The 10,737-nt window shown below is 38.2% G+C and overlaps 1 protein-coding gene across 1 annotated transcript in view; it reads right to left on the bottom strand.

Annotated features, from left to right (window-relative positions):
• Positions 1–10,247, bottom strand: part of LOC103472874 (voltage-dependent calcium channel gamma-7 subunit-like) — a 29,223-nt gene extending 18,976 nt beyond the window's left edge. Inside the window, exon 1 of the mRNA XM_017307369.1 lies at positions 9,919–10,247. The gene's annotated coding sequence lies outside the window, so the exon portion shown is untranslated. The remainder of the gene's footprint in view (positions 1–9,918) is intronic.
• Between the last annotated feature and the right edge of the window lie 490 nt (positions 10,248–10,737).

Here is a 10,737-nt window from a genome sequence, read left to right as displayed (position 1 = left end):
AGTGTGGACTGTCACTCAGGTTTGACGCTACGTTTACATAACATTATGCTGACTAGCATGTTATCATGCTAAGTCATGCTTTTGTGCACATCAGGGGTATTCAACTTCAGTCTTGAGGGACAGTGTCATCCAGTTTCAACAAACCCAAGTCAAATAATCAGRTCGTTAGCAGGACCTTGAGGAACTTGACTAATTTSTCCATTTGATTCAAATCTGTAGGACCAGGAATCTAAAAACCGCAGGACTGGAGTTATTTACTGCTGCTGCACTACTACAGATTGGTACAGAAACTTTCTTACAAGTCTTAGGTGAATTGATTAAAATACTGTGACTCTCCAGGTATTCCAGGTAAACAACAGTTCTTCAATATATTCTCTTCAATCTAAATGAAAAATTAAATTCAGGGACCTTGTGTATTTCTGCTGCATGTACTTCAAAGAAGACATCACCGCCATTCAAAGTGACGTCGTCTGAGTAAAACAAAAGGTGACTTGTGCTTGGCTCTTGTACATAAGCATCAGTCTTAGTGTTGAAAAAGCCAAATCTCAATGCAAGCTGCAGCCGGCGCTCTACACTGCTGCGTCAACACATTCAGATCGGTCAGTCCTTTACAAGTAAAGAGACACAGCTGGCAGGTGTGTCAGGTAACCGTCTCACCTTCTGGATGTCATTTTCTCTTGTATTCCAATATACAGTAAACTAAAAGTTACAGCATATATTAATGAGGAGGATAATAAAAAAAAAAAAACAATCTGTGACTCATCTGGCTCACAGTTTTGCTGCTTAACACAAATGTTGTGTTTTTCTCATAAATAGTTCAACTATAACTCAATTTCCYTCCTAAATGTTGCATTATGAGTGCATTTGGAATTTTTTATTGATTTTCCCACAGTAGCAGTGAATTTTCCATATTCACAGGAAAAATATATAATTTTTCTTCTATTAAATAAATGTTAATATTAAGARATTTATCATTTACACAATTGGTTCTCAATAACATTCTTAATGAGTCATTATCAATTTTATCATGGTTTTCTAAAGCTAAACAACATTTAGTTGATTAAATAAAATATTTTTTTTGCTAAAGGTGTGGAACTACAGGTATGACATGAACATTTAATGTCTCGCTGCACTTTTTTTTTAGCTAATTTGAACAGACAAGTGTGTGGAGTCAGCACTGTGGAGCAGCTTTCAGCCCACTGCTGCAGTTAAGTGTAGCTCAAAATATCTCCTCTTTCTCTGTTTTGTATGCTTTATGGGTCATATGGTTGTTCTGTATTTAGGCACACAGTGATGAATATGTAAATCTGTGAGGGTGTTGGTTCCTCTGATCGGGTGGTAACTCGGTGAAAATTTACTTAAGTAATGAACAGAAGTGCTCTCCTGGACGTAAAAAGGTAAAGAGAGACAGAATCTTGATGGAAAGTGCCTTTACAGGCCTGTTGATTGGAGTTTTATTTAATTATCCACACACTCGCCACCAGGGTCCTGTCACTCCAAAGGACGCAATAATCTGATTTAAAGTCATTCCTGGGAGGCTCAACCTCCCCTGTCCTTTAGCATTACATACCTRATTTCAGCTTTTACACCCCATTATTACACACAAAGTTTTCCCATATTTTTAACTTTATGGGCTGATAATGCATGTTTCCCAAAGGGCAGTGAATCCAAACACTGTTGTGAAATTTCTGCCTTTCAAATGTGATTAACACAGGTTTCCACTCCAGCTACAGCCGGCCTGTTTGCTGAGACAACAGACAACATTTGGGTTGAATTGAGCTTATTTTTGAGGCATAAGCCTTGAGAATATGGCAACAATWCCCAAGATGTACCAGCTGCTTAATAACTCAGCGAATGGAGAGACAATTAGACATGACGTAATGATGGGAGATACTTTGGAAAAAGTGACGTGATGCTAGTGAGAAGGAAGGTTGGGATGAAATTAGAAACTGGANATTTCAGCTTTTACACCCCATTATTACACACAAAGTTTTCCCATATTTTTAACTTTATGGGCTGATAATGCATGTTTCCCAAAGGGCAGTGAATCCAAACACTGTTGTGAAATTTCTGCCTTTCAAATGTGATTAACACAGGTTTCCACTCCAGCTACAGCCGGCCTGTTTGCTGAGACAACAGACAACATTTGGGTTGAATTGAGCTTATTTTTGAGGCATAAGCCTTGAGAATATGGCAACAATACCCAAGATGTACCAGCTGCTTAATAACTCAGCGAATGGAGAGACAATTAGACATGACGTAATGATGGGAGATACTTTGGAAAAAGTGACGTGATGCTAGTGAGAAGGAAGGTTGGGATGAAATTAGAAACTGGATGGAAGGACAAGGTTAAGATTTGTTTGTGGATAGCATAAATCACAATRAGATGAATGACATGGGGAGTAGGGATAACATTGTGCATAGTAAGAATATAGAAACAACAGAACAGGTTTGAGGAGGTTTCTGCCTTAAAGTAAATATATGCAGCTGCGCAGTCTCTCTTATTAAATCTAGTTCTGTCAGAAATTTTAAAAAAAGTTAACACTTTATTTGAAGGGGGGTGAATAAGACTGTCATGACACTGTTATAAACATGACATAACATGTCATGAACATGAATAAGCCTTCATGAACATTTATGACTGTTGTCATAAAGTGTCATTCCGTAAATTATGACACTTTTAATACAAAGTTGACATTCAAAATGTCTTTGTTATGACAACTTGACATTAACCAATAAATCATTACTGATATAAATTTGTTATAAAAGCATTACTGATTGCACTTTAAAAATTAGGTAACTTTATGTTATTAAAGGTAAAGTTTAAACAGTGATGATTTATTGGTTAATGTCAAGTTGTCATAACAAAGACATTTTGAATAATGTCAACTTTGTATTAAAAGTGTCATAATTTACCAAAAGACGCTTTATGACAACAGTCATAAATATTCATGAAGGCTTATTCATGTTATGTCATGTTTATAACAGTGTCATGACAGTCTTATTTCCTCCCCTTCAAATAAAGTGTTACCAAAATAAACTAACTCATTAGCCCTGATGTGACTGCTTTTATTTTATACATGTGTTCTTAAGAATTACCATGAATAAAAATGCACTTTGTTCTGAAAGAACGTGTGTCTGACTGTTTCATTAGCATTCAGTTAGCTGCAATAAGCTCTTGACTTTCCTAAAATCACTGTGAAGTAGGTCATGCAGCTGATTTCAGATATTTYGCAAAGCATTTCCTTAAAGCCTTTTCAAATGACACACTTATGTGTGAGAATTTGTCCTGTAAGCTGTACATCACACCAACTTGTGTTATTCTTTGTAAAGAAAATATGTTAAAAGAAACTAGAACATTAAAAGTCAGATGGAAAACAAAGAAAAGTGGGGAACATAAACAACGTTTGACTGAAACTTGTTCCTAAATCTAATGATCACTAGGATTGTTTCTCATATTTTTATCTCTCTAAATAAATTAACTAAAAATTTTACATCCTTTATTATGTAAAATCCCCAGGGATGGCTTTGTATATATCTTTTCAATAAAAAAAAGATAAATGACAGTTTGAAAATGTAAGTGGTTAATAACCATATCGGGAATTCAAATTTATRAAGAAAGATGCATTAAATTAATTTGATATTATGGACTTGATTTATGCAGCATTTCATCAGTATGTACAGTCCTTTGCGAAAAATTAATCTCCATTGATTTACAAAGAATAAAACACGTTGATTTATGCACAGATCAAAGAACAAATTCTGAAACATAAATGTATCTTTTGAAAAGGCTTTTAAAAAATGCCTTTACAACCACAAACGTTTGTTAGGATTTTTTGATATACAAACACAAAATAGTGTAGCTGTAAAGTTAAAGGGATATGATTTTAAAAACTATTTACAGGGAACAATGTGAAATGTGTGGAAAGCATATAAATTCAGTCCCCATACTATAGAAAAAATTCTGCTACAACCGGCTGTATTCAGAAACTCCCTATTTAGTAATGAGATTCCACTGTTTTGTACTGTAATCTCAGTACAAAAATTATKTTCTGTAAGCCTTCAAGGTGGCCTGGTTCTCCCTCTGGGGAGTCGCCCCAGGCTCCTTGAGAGAGCTGTGCCCCCACAGAAAGATGCATTAAATTAATGCATCTTTCTGTGGGGGGTCCTTAGCCACGGCTGACGTTGTGCAGGCAGGGCATGCAGARCCCCATTAGGCCTACAGGGGGAGCCACCTCCTTTGGTGTAGCATGGGGTGTGTCAGACATGCTGTGGGCTGCAGGAGCTAAGCTGGGTTGTGGTGGGCATCTCTTCTTCTAACTCACCTGGCAGGTTGGTAAAGTCCCCTTCCTCTCTTCATTCTTCTGAGTAGAAGCATGTTGGGGGCTCTCACCTGCTTAATACTGGGCTGTCTTGCTGATGGGGATTTGTGCAGGAGCTGGGACTGGGGTTGGCCTGAGAGATGGGTCAGGGGASCTGAGCTTCAATGACCACCTATCCCTATGTGGAACATATAGCTGCTCTGTGGCWGTCACTTTCCAAAGTCATGTCCACTTCTTTGCTGCTCCTTGGCGCTATGAGTTGCATGCTTTATGCTGTTCTCACTGGTTTACCACTTGTGTACCTCAAAACAAACTCAGCACAAGCACACATGATTCCCCCACACACGAATGCACACGCAACCGTTTTATGTTGAATCCAGTCTTGACTTAATTAAGTCCGTCAGACAATCAATATCCCGCTGTGACACATGTAGGCAACCTGCCAAATAGTAAGCCTGAAATGCCAATATAGGACACAAGAAAAAACCAAGAAGGACAGACGGAGAGATAGCAACAAAATAAATAAATAAAAAATAGCTACATGTGGTAGCAACAACCCCTTGGTCATACAGTACCATACACATATAAAAAGATGGTGGTGATGGCATCATGCTATAGACAAGCRTTTATTTGGAAAGGTTGATTGGAAAATGTGTGGACCTAAAAACAGGTCAGTACTGACAACACTGAAAAAGAAATAAAAACTGTTACAGGYGACTAAAGTATGAAGGGGTGGGATTTTACCTTCCAGTAGAACATGGAGCCGTAGCTACAACATAATGTTTCTTTGTTGGGTTGGAATTTAACATGATGAATGTGAAGCTTTTTTACCATCGCTTCTCCARAACAAAGTTTGCAAGAAAAGGATATTCATATGCTATAAAGGGAAATCCTTTCTAAAAGAAAAACCCTGTCACAACATAAAGTTGTCAGAAACCCAGASAGACTCCCATTTTGGCATCTATGACAAAAAAATAAAAATAAAAACAAAAACAAAGCAAAAAAAAAAAGACAGAGATAAAAGACTTGGCATCAACTTTGGGTCAACGATGCACAGGGTAAAGCAACTGCTGAGCACTACACAACTACACGTCCCATGGTTCCAGGCGGGGATCCACAGATGGCGTTCCTGGGTTTGTTTAGCTAGCATTTGGGGTGAGGTGGGCGGGGGTGTTTTTCCGTGGAGGAGGCAATATGTCCCTCTATCAGCTCAGAGTAGCTTGTGCCAATTGGCAGGAGACGAGGTGATATTTAAAGATTAGAGAATGGGAAACAATATGAAGAGTCGCGGAGGACAGGAATGATGGCAAGAAAAGCAAATAAATTAATAGAGAAAAGGGGAATGGAATAGGGAAACTTTGAACTCAAAACTAACTGTGTAAAAATGAAGAAATAAAAAAAATAAAAGACCAGTCAGAGGAACAATGCAGGCCAATTAAGAAGAAGAAATTAAATGAACAAGTAAATTAAATTAGGAAGGAATTAAGAAAGAGATGATAAAAATATCAGTGAGCAGGGGAAATGTAAATATTTGCCGTCATGCTGCCAAAAAGAACATATCTCTCCAAATTAGCTGAAATTTGCTCCAAGACATTTCTGCAATATTTTGCTTCTGCACTTTTAGAGACATAGAAGCTGCTTAGTTCTCACAGCAGAACTTAAGACAAGGAAAGCTTTGAGAAACAAACACTCATCCTATAGAACGACTGCCGGGCTGATAACGATAATGAGCTTATGTTGCTAAATAAAGGACATGCACACACAAACACTGAGGAGGTTGGGCCTGTGAAAGGCATGGAAATGTGCTGTGGAAAGGTGTCGGCACAGGAGGAAGAATGAAAAGACAGCCTGACCCAAAGACTGAGGACAGACCCTGTAACACACAGTGTGTGTGACACACATACATGACACAGGCTTCATCCATGCAACAAACATGTGAAGTACATAAAAAAGAATCTCTATAAATTGTTTTAAGAAATGAATTCAGCAATAATCTCCCCTTATTATCCTAATGTATAAAAATGCTGATTTCTACACAAATGTGAAAATATTTGCTTAAAATGTGACTGTTTCAGCTGCTTTTTCTCAAGATTTTCCAATCCTCTTTCATTTATTTGCACAATACTGATTAAACCTATAAAAATGTCTGCTTAGAAAACTAAAGGTGCTTTGCACAGCTTTTAATAGACAAACTATATTAGTAGATGATCTTACATTAAAAACAATCTTTAACTAATAAGTGTATTTTTCTTAAACATTTTTTCTGATAGCATCAAATGGTTAAACATCCACATCATTGAATATGTAGTTATGCAGCATGTTGTATAGATAATATTACCTCCTTCTGAGTTTGATTAAGCATTTCTGAATTTGATGTTAGTATTTCATAATTATTAAGCACACTTAACCTAAAAAAAAGTAATGATCAGCAAGCTTATACAACTAATGGACCAACCCTCTATTTCATGCGTGAAATAAATACATTTAAYCAGGATTAACAAACAAATGTTAGTATAATCCACTGAGCATTACATCACGTTGAATTGTGAATTGTATAGTCAGACAATGCAAATCAGCATCATGCAAAAGACTGTTTATGGTTTATTGGTCCTTTTGCTCTCATTTGTCCTCATCTTGTAAGAATTTTAGTCACATAACTATATTCCAACCAACATCTGTTATCCTCTCTTTTGTTAAAAATAAATCAATTTCATATGGAAAGATGTTGGAGCTCAAAGTCCCTGTAGTCCAAACATATATTCTATCAGTTATAGGTGCAAACAACCATATTTTAAAATGGCAGATATGTATGTTGTAATTTTCACTCTTGACTTATTTGTATCCAATGATACACATTGTTGCGTAACTTCATTTTATAATATACATATTTCCCCATCAGTTGATGTGATGCAAGAAGGAGGCAGATAAAACTCCAATTAAGAGCTTATGTTGAACAACAAAGACACATGGCAATCCTGACCCTGCAGCATAGTTTCATAATTAGTAGAGAAAAACTGGCAGTGAATAATCAAGGCACCTAAATAATGGGGCTGGTGATTAGTGAGTGAGAACAGGTGAGCTGATTARAAACATGGAGCAGGTGCCAAAATGTGGAGGCTAGAAAATAGACGAGCAGCGACATCTGGGAGCTGTCAAGAATGAAAGAATTTAAATTCTAAACTTACATAAAAAACAATACTAGAATACAAGCATGAAACCATTTGAAAGCCTCAGAGTCTGAAGGTGACTCCTTCAGTTATTTTGGACAAAAAATATTTAAATCATAACATGCATTTTCAGGTATTAAAATGAATCCAACTTAAAAGATTAAACGAGAGATGATGCTGTCCTTTCTGACYGTTTAAACATTTATTAGGACACCCTTGATGCTTAATTTTTCACCTTAGTAGCTTAGTATAGAGCTGCTTGTCATACAACAACAGAGGTGACGTGTTCTTGTCTCTGTTGGATCTGAAAAGCTTCGCAGCTCTTTGAGTTCCTGTAGTGAAACTGACCCTGCCAATGTGAATGACTCACATCATCAGTCAGCTGTTTAAACAACTCAAGTTAGTGACTGATTCATTCCCCCTCACCTCAGAGGGCAGCTGATAGTGATGTTACCTCTCGCCTCATACAAGCATTTAACAGACCAGAAAACATCTTTTTAATGAAACAGGCAGATGTTTATTAAATCTGCCCTTCGGTGTCCAGGGCATCTGGCAGCATCAAATCATTAAATTCATACTTAGGAGAAACACAATAACATGTCTTTGTGCATGTAGTTCATACATATGAGGAACTCATATTTGGCTTAGATGTTTTTAATATTTTGGCTGCAATGAAAACTGGATTGAAGAATCTCCTGCTCTTAATTCTTTTTTTTTTTTTTACAGCATAATCAAACCTCTGGCTTTGACCCCACTGGATGCTCCTCCTCTGCAGCCCATGTATGTTAGTGAGTTAGTTTTTTTTTTCTCTTGTGCATTAGTGTGATAAATATTGTGTGTCCAATCTCTGTATTCAACTGAAGAAAGAAACTTTTGTAAATTTAGAGAACAAAGAGGCAAAAGTTCTGAAGTACATATGATTTGATGACATCTAGTGGTGAAGCCAGCAATAAAATAGGATTTTGCACCAATCAAACAAGTTGTTAAATGAAGAATGCAAGGAGAATCACACGTTAATGGATGGTAAAAGGGTTGGACAGCTTGTGGATGATAATCTTAAATACATTCTCCTTTTCTTTAACAGCAGGTCAGTTCTGCCCGTTAGCAAACCTGTTATAAACTGAAAAGTAGCTGGTTGTTGGGAAAARGAGGATCTCAGTAGGGAACGGTGATGTCGGCTATCAGGAGTTGTTTTGTGATATTATTCATAGTTATGATAAAACATGTTAAAAAAAACTATAAATATGCAGAATTTTTGAAAATAAATTGTCACTGCATAAAGTCATAATCTCACAAACATAAGAACTGCTYTAAAATCCAAACTCGTCTAATATCAAAAAAACAACTTAGACTGTGCTGCTCTTTCCATGACTCCCAGTGGAGTTTTGTGTCTCGCTTCCAGTTGGTAGTGATAGTTCCTTAATGGAAACAGTTTTCTATAAGAGATACCTGGACATTACTTCTAATCMWGCTGTCTGACCTGTGACTGAACTCCTGGACACACAAACAATGAAGCATCYTGCAATRGCCGTGAGTTATGAAACCCTGCTTGCAGCTCMAAACATTTGACTGCCAGACTGTATCCAAGGTAATTAAAAAAAATTTCCATGAGCACCGTATAATAACCTGACATGAAAACATTGAGACAGAAACCTTTATCAAATCTYGGAGGGGATTCCTCTGCTGTATTTACACATTTGTTTCAAATMTCAGATCTAATTGTTGGTCCTCTTATTTGTGTAAATCTTAATCACTGCTTGGCCATTACAAAAAAAAAGTGAACATTTTCAACTCTCCAATTTCTCCAACATAAAACGAAGAAACCCAATTTGATTCAGCTGCAAACAGAAAAGATTCCCCAAGAAGAACCCAAGAGTTATTCCTCATGCTTACTGAGCTCGTGATTTCAGCTTTTCACCTCTCAGATGTGTGGYACCATCACATCATCCTCAAACACTTTACCTCATCCCTCCTCCTTCYCCTCAAATCCCTCTGTCTTCTCTCCTCAACGCACCACTGGGAGCGAAGCAGCTTCACTCTGCTGTTCTCCAGACTCTGTTGAGACTGTACAACATGACGCTAAGGCGAGTTGCTTCCAGATGCACTGCACTAATCTCAGCGCAGCACATTCTTCCACTAACGGGCGAGGGACCGCCGGTCGTCAGCAAGGCAGCGCACATCTGTCCTCAACCCAGAAACACTCTTCTCTCATGCAAACGCGCTGCATTATGAGAGGAAGGTTTTCWCAAGAAATGCATGCAGACACACAGCATCATTTCTCCCTGAAGGTGAAGAAGTCCTAACAAGCCAGAGCTGCCGATAGGGACAGCTTTGGAAACCAAAAAGTGTGTGTGTGATTTTAAAACAAACATATTTCTGCAATTAAGAGCTGAGCGGAAGTAGAGGGTAGTAAGAGAATGAATACTCACCCTGCAGAGCAAAGAACTGAACAGTGCAGCTGAGATGATGATGTGCGCTGAGAAGCCAAACACCAAATTTGCAGTTTCTTCCCCTCCTATCTCTCCCGTACCCTACAGTATCTGCTGCTCTCGCCACACACCCACTCTGACTCGTGTTTCCCCAAATCTCCCCTCTTTCTCCTCTCTTTTGCTCCTCCTCTCTCACTCCTCTTCCTTCTCCTTTACTTCGCTGCTCTTTCAGCACTGCGGAGAATCGCTTGGATTGGCTTCACTAGTTTGGTTACAGGGAGGTGGGACTGGTGTGTTTCTTTGTGTGTGTTCGCGTGTGTATGTGTGAAGTAAAGGGGTGGGGTGGTGGCGGTGGGGTTGCAGCGATGTAGGCTAGAGGGAGAAGGAGGTTCACGCGTACACGCACTGAAAAAGCAGCGTGGCACAAGAGCGCGGTGCCTGGAATTGAGGACACATCGTGCACTCTGACAGCGTGACGGATTCAGACATGCAGCGGCTATTAACGTTGTTTAACTCATTAATGAACACACCAACGTTTCTCCCCAATGTGATTGGGAAAAGATAAAATAACAGGAAAATGTTTGAAAGGGGACTTAATTCAACTCAAATTAAAGAGCCAAATGGGGAAACGTGTCAYATGTTTTGTCCCACTGTAGAACATGGTGGTGGCAGTATTCTGCTGAGGGGACGCTTGTCTTCATCAAGGACAAACTGGTCAGAGTTGATTGGAATTTAGATGTAGCGAAATCCTAAAAGAAACGTGTCACAAGCTGCCATGCTAGCGGTACAGTGCAATCCTTTAGATCAAGCTCTATGTAT

The sequence above is a fragment of the Poecilia reticulata genome, linkage group LG11, assembly GCF_000633615.1.
Source record: "Poecilia reticulata strain Guanapo linkage group LG11, Guppy_female_1.0+MT, whole genome shotgun sequence".
Classification (NCBI taxonomy): Eukaryota; Metazoa; Chordata; class Actinopteri; order Cyprinodontiformes; family Poeciliidae; genus Poecilia; species Poecilia reticulata.
The sequence above is the reverse complement of the archived record's forward strand: the minus strand, read 5'-3'. Positions and strand labels throughout refer to the sequence as shown.